The following is a 6835-nucleotide window of genomic DNA, read 5'->3' on the forward strand; positions in this document are numbered from 1 at the left end:
AGGGCGGGGTGATCCTGCCTGTTCTTGTACCGGTCAGGCTGTGAGGCGAGGGAGAGGTTTTAGCTTCTTTCGCGAGAAGAACCGCTTTCCTCGCATGCCCGCCTGAGGAGGGCTCCTCAGGGCTGCTCCGGTCGGGTTCGCGCTGGAAATCGCGGTTTTGCGAGGTAAAATCCACGGCAGGGACGGAGCGAGGGTCCTGCCCGGGCCCCCGCACTCCTCGCTCGCCGCCGGCTGTGAGGCTGAACTGCGCTGGAGTCCCACCGGAGCGCGGCTTCGGCTCCAGGGAGGCCGGTAGAGGCAGCTTCCACGTGCAGCTGTTGCCGCCAGTGTCTCTTTCATTATTAACCCTGACAGGAGATTGCTCTGTACCCAGGGATCCTGACTCAAAACTTCCTCAGCTTCTGAGCTGACTCTTTACAGGCATGTTATCTTTTTGTGTCTGTTGAATCAAGGGTCGCTTCCCAGCTACCGTTGGGATTCTTGGGAACTGGCTTCAGCTGCAGTGGTTTTGTGCACGGACAACGGATGTAGAGGAAAAAACGTATTTTGCACAAACATGGCCTTTCACACTCAGGCATTCTGCTTTGCAGAAATAGTTTAAAGGAAAAAAAAATGTTCTGCGGTAAAATCTGGTTTCTTACATATGTGAGAAGTGGAGATGACTACAGACTGCAGTTCCCGTTGGCATCAGCGAGACGCTGTCAAATTTGAGGGAGGAAGTGAAAGTTTCAGTCCTACCTCATCTTAGGTCTTGCTCTGTAGAGAGAGAAAAATTATCTAACCTCTCTTTTTCGTCTGGTGAGAAATAGGGAAGGGAACAACAGAGCAGAGGTGAGCAGCTGTGCACCAAGTACAAGTTGCTTCAGAATGGCTCCTGTAACTTTTAAGAGCCATTCCTAGTGTAAGTAAATCTCAGTGGAGTGCAGTATAGACAAAAACTGTGTAGAAGCCCGATTTCTTTCCTGAGTGGATGTGAATTTGATGTATTTCCTGCCTGGATATGTATTTTGAGTTCTGTTCTATATTCAGGTTTTAGCATAAAAGCACTCTGGTTTCCAAGAGTGGTACAAATGGGAGACTACTGTAGTGACTGTTCATGTCGAGGTTAGCTTCTGACTGCATGTAAATCCACGTAAAACCAGTCGTGTATGTATCCCAGTCACGAAGGGCTTGCTTTTTCCTTTAATGACACACAGTTGTCCTCCGCACAGCGGTAGCGCATTACAGTAGTGCTGGAAAGCTTCCAAAGCTGCAACTAGTAATTAAAGTCATACCCTGACATAAAGCTATGCACCCTCCAGGCCTGCTTAAAAATTCAGGCTACGAAAGTGATACGTGGTGTGATAGCCTCTCTATTTTGTAATCTTTTAAGAATATTTTTTATTATTTTTCTGGTTGGCTTTTAAAAACCTCTCTTGAAGAAGGGCAGTAAGGTTTCAGTTTTGGTTTTTTGTTTTTTTTCTGTTTGAGTAATATGAAAAAGTATTTATAAGTATTTACACCTATTTCATTTCTGGTATGACACTGGTGTTTTAGTATCCTGAGCTATGACTAGGAGGTCCTTGTGCTTTGCGCTGTTGAAAAATGCTCTGATCATGACAACATTCATGTGGCACAGATAAATACGTCCTTTTACTTAGCTATGTAAACGCATGGTGGTGCTCAATCCTAACATTAATAAGTGCAAAGCGGTAAAGTAATTTGACTAAGACCATATAATTACAATTCAGAGCCCAAACAGCATAAGCTTTTCTTTGTACTGAGGAATTTCTTTTGTGGTGGTACTCTCTGGGTTTACGCTGTGGTAAACCAGCAGAGCAAGGAGGAAGGAAAAGCAGCGGGGAAATTTTAAAGCGAACGCACGTTCCCTTTCACCTTGATGTGCCCTATGTCCTGGGATGCTCCAGGGTGAAATGAAAAAAAGTGCCTGTATGTCAAATTGATGCCTGCTGGCTCCCTTCCAGTACCTCATGTTCACAGCAAGCATTTCTGAGCGTTTTGAGGAATACGCTTCTGTGCATAACTACTGAAGCTTAGCAGCTCATCTCCTAAATTGCTGCTCATGTTGCATATAAGCGAGCAAAATTCCTACGAGCAGCTCTGGGGGATGCTAGGTAAGAATCCTTCAAAATCATCATTTAAAGCTGAAAACCGTGTGGAAAGCTCAACAGGTTGCTTTGAGAATTAAGAGAAAAATTAGATCACACCTCTATGTGATCTAAGGGGTTAGAAAGCCAAAGGTGATGACATTGCAGCGTTGAGAGATGCTAAATATTTGTTATATTCAGTGACTTTAATGGTGGAGACTCAGTGCGGATGTTAATGATGTGATGCAGGCTATGGATGGGCCAACATCCCAGATTTCAAGGTTTTGCAACATTTTTTTTTTCCAGCTTGCTTTTTGGTTCAGAGAACTCATTTGGGTATGTGCCAGTCTGTCTACCCCACTTCTAAATTGAACCAGCATTAGGAAAAAATCTAGAGCAGAGCCCATATTCTCTACTAGGAATAGAAGAATCCTTAAAATACAGCTTGGTACCAGTGTATTTTACTCTCAATCTGTTTTACGCTTTTTGTTTCCCTCTCTACTCTTTTTACTATTTCCTACAATACTTTCTTATTTATTACGTTTTCCCCAGTCCCTTTTCTCTGTTTTGTAATTTGTTCTGAGCAGGCGGTAAAAGCAATGATGTCTGAGAAAGTCAAACTCTTCAAGTCTATACCATCCGAGTGGTTCCAGCCCAATGCAGATGTGCGTGCAAGCCTTCTGTGCTGTTCATGACCACGTAAATGTAATACAACAGGCAGCGTGGTTTACTGGGCACTGCCATCACTGTGCCCCAGAAATGTAGCATTTGAATGCAAGCTCTCATTCTGAGTCACTGTATGACTCTGGGCAAAACACCGGGAGCTGAATTTCCAGTGTTCAGTAACGTGGTGTGCTTTAGTAGCTGGCAGCTCAGCTGGAGACATGGAAATGTCTCAAGTTTGAAATGAAACACATTTTCAAGTTATCGCTAATACAGTAAGTCTCTGTCTCAGCTTCCTTATCAGTGAAGTGGAGGTTAGAATAATATTTATATAGTTTCCTTACAGGAGTTTTTTCAGGATTATTTCATTAATGTTGGCACTGTGAGATGCTATGAATACTAGAGGCTTGTACCAGTATACCATATGATTCTCCACTTTCTGAATGCAACTGTTATTCTTCTGCCACTATTCAGCCCAATTATTTTTATTTTATTTACTTCTATTCTTTGTATTCTAGATTATGCCCCACTGGCAAGGGATCTTGGGAGAGAACTGTGATGCTTTTGTTCGCTGAACAAAACCTGATTCATCACTTTCCTTACATCACCACCCAGCTCTCTAGCTTCTCAGCACAGAGATTGGTATGGCTTTCCTTTAGGTAAATCACAGCAGCTGTTTATTTGTTTGGAGTCAGCGCTCTCCAGTGTTGTGAAAGTGGTAAAAATACATGTAATCATATGAGATATGTAATTATCAGAGATACTGCAGAAGTGGTTTCCTGAAGAGAGTGAAAATAAATATGAAATTGAGAAACTGGAACTAGATGAATTGCTAGAAAGAGCTCTGGAAAGCAGTGAGAATGAGAGGAAAAATGAGGGTCGATGAGAAGCTAAGTGATGGGGAGAAATTTAGGAAATAGGGTCACAGATAGGGAAAGGCAGGGGAATTTCTGAGATGGGGCTACGGAGTGAGAGTAGGTAAATCGGAGAAAGAGGTGCACTGGCTCTGTAATGCTCCCAATTCCTGTGTCTGGGTATGTGTTTCTGCAGGAACTTATGTTTGTTCCTTCGTTTAGTGAATGGGATAAAATTGCAAGAAGAGAACGCAAGGGCTTTGGGGGCTGGCTGCCATCAGTATTATAAGGCATACACATGAGGCACCAAATTAGGTTTCACAGGCAATCTTAATTTTTGCATTATTTAACTTTTGTCTGACTTTATGCAATATAACCTACTTGTTAAGACATTCCTTTGCTTTTACATATGTATGTATGAATATTTTTTGAAACAATGGCTTGTAAAAAGCTTCAAATAAAACGGCCCAAGTTATTGTCCACCTTAGGCATGCAACGTCCTTCCATGTCAGCGTATTTTGCTGCTCTTGAGAATTCTTGTGAGGGATTTTCTTGGTGAGCAGTTTGGGGTGCTGGCATTTGTCCATCCACATGGACAAATCAAGCTTCCACGTTATCTGAACTCTGTGAAGGTCTTTTGAAAGTTTTAATGAGATGTCACCATAGCAGCCCCCTTCAGTCCTCAGTCGCTAATCACTGAAAGTTTGGAACCCAAACGCTAAACGTTAATAATGAGAGATAAACAATCATTGAATTCAGAATTCTTAGCCACGCAGTGTCAAATGCAGGAGAGGCTTTTAAAATTCCAGAGAAATGAAGCAGAAAGTCGCGGTGCTTTTAAAAAGACATGTCTGACAAGACAGTGGTAACACCACATACCTGATCTGCCCATTAGAAAACCTCTGCTTTTGTGAAGTAACATATTTTCAGAATTAAATGCTGAGAGGTGATTGAATGAAATGAAGGTGGGGTTCAGTTCCTATTGTTTGCTTGCAAACTGAAGTGAGAACTTCAGTGATTTGCTACAATACTTTCATGATATAATTACTTGTAAAATAATAAAAGAGATTTCCACTCCACCTCCCATAAATACCTGTCGCTGTCTACAGTTGTGAATAGGTATTTGTCTCTCTCTGCTGCTTGCTGTCTTTTTTCCCAAGAAGCAGCACTGAAGACAGGCGGTAGGACTTGCAGATCCTGCACCATTGCCCTGACCTCGGTCAGCATTGAACCAAGCCCACAAAGAACAGAAAAGAAGTGACTCATGAGGTTTTTTCCCATGTACGGCATGAGAAGACAAGCAGGCCCTAGAAATGAAGCTGAAATTCTTATGCCTTATATGACAGCTGGTTCATACTCCTTGTGATAAGAAGTGGGGTACTGGCAAGTATTAGTGAACAGTGACGCAGTAGTGAGGAGGCTGAGCCAGGCAGAACAATGGGGTGGCTGGAGACTGGTGAAGCCATTGTTTTCCCGTGTTCTCTGCAGGAGTCTGGGGTTTGGGGCAGTGTGTTTACCCTAGATGCAACAAAAGAATTAGGTGGTAGTGGCACGATGAATAGAAAGATGCATAAAACAAGAGCTGCAAGCACTTGTCCTGCAGGGACCTGTTAAGTGACAAAGGAGGACGCTAACTGCCTAGGAGAGAAACTCGGTGGACCAGAGAAGCCCTGTGCAGAAGGGTCTCCATAAACCTTGTCAGCCTGACCAGAGCACAAAGCGCTTACGAGTAATAATCACGTGTATATGCATGTCCTTAGTTTGGCTGGACACGCTTATTTGCTCTTTCTGAAGAGCAGAATTACTGAGTTTAGGAATCCTTGCATGAACTGATAGCTTTAAAGTAAAAGCTTTACAATAAAAAAGCCTGTTATTTTTTAAATAGCATTAAAATCTGCAGCTTGTGAAAAATTGCATCAATAGGCTGAGCTCCTCTGTGGTGCCTGAGCGAAGGCTTCCGTGTGGGAGACTTGCGTCAGTTGTGCCATTTGGTCTCCTTTCTGCTGCATTCTCGGCTGACCACAGTTTGGGAGAAGACAGGTCCAGCGTCAACACCAAATGCAACCATCTGAGGATACAGCAGGGCAGCGCCCTACCACAGTTTTGATAAAAGTTAACACAGACATGCTCAAACTACCTTTTTCTTCTGGTGTTTTGAAAACCTTTGGGTACTCAGACAAGGGTAATTTTGCAAAGCAGAATGTGGACAGACACCCAAACCCCTTATTTTAATATCTCTACTTCATAAAGACATTGTGTGGAGGCTATCCATTGTTAATACCTACGTCTGTGAATGCTCCAGTCCTCATTAGAGATGGAAGGAAAAAAGCAATTATTAAGCTGGCTAGCCCAACCCTTGCGAGCTACAGGATTTTCCAGTTCAGTGTATTCCCTCATTCCTCACTGCAGCAAAGGTTTTTCATGTCCCGGACAACGCGGCTTTGTAACTTTTCAAACACTAAGGTAAAAAACATTACTTCTCTTGGGTCACTTTTTTTTTCCTTAGCACTGAAGAGTGCATGCTAGGGCCTGGCCACGCAACCTTTACAGAATGAGTAAATATTAGCGAGACTTTTCACGCAAGGGCTGTGAGCACAGGCTGCGAAGCATGAGCTCCTGCACAGGGAGCTGTGCTGTGAGGGAGCTGCCCCTCGCACAGGTCTCCAGCTGAAAGACGACAATGCAGAACAAAAAGTCTGGTCTTTTTCTGGTTGATCTCGCAACAAAGGTGACCATAGATTCTGCAGTACTCCACTGGAAAAACCCGAGTCAACTTTAGTATTTTAAATTAAAACAGCATCTTGTGTTCCACAAGGCCAGTACAAAATATTATTAAAATAGCCTTTTGAAACATCTGCCCAGGCACTACCTCAAATTTTGCTGGCTGACTCCTGAGAGTCATCCTTCACGCCCGGGAGGACCCAAACCAAAACTAAAACCCTGCTCTCCCGTCGGAATTTAAACCCAAACCTCTGCCTTTTTGGGGGGGAGGGAAAGGGCAACAGCGTAGCAGGAGAGGGCGGCTGGCGCCGAGCTGCCCCGGGGTTAAGGACAGAGCCCCGCTGGCTGGCCGGGAGCCCTCTCCGCGACGCGCAACTGCGCGCCGCCTCCCCCGCCAAATCCCTACGCCCCGAACTCTGCTTTCCACTCAAAAAGCGCGTTCTGCTCTCTTTCCCCCCCACCCCGTCCCCCGGGCACGTTTGCAGCGGAGGGCAGCGCGGGGACGGAGGA

Source organism: Pygoscelis adeliae, unplaced genomic scaffold, assembly GCF_000699105.1.
Source record: "Pygoscelis adeliae isolate BGI_AS28 unplaced genomic scaffold, ASM69910v1 Scaffold431, whole genome shotgun sequence".
Taxonomy (NCBI): domain Eukaryota; kingdom Metazoa; phylum Chordata; class Aves; order Sphenisciformes; family Spheniscidae; genus Pygoscelis; species Pygoscelis adeliae.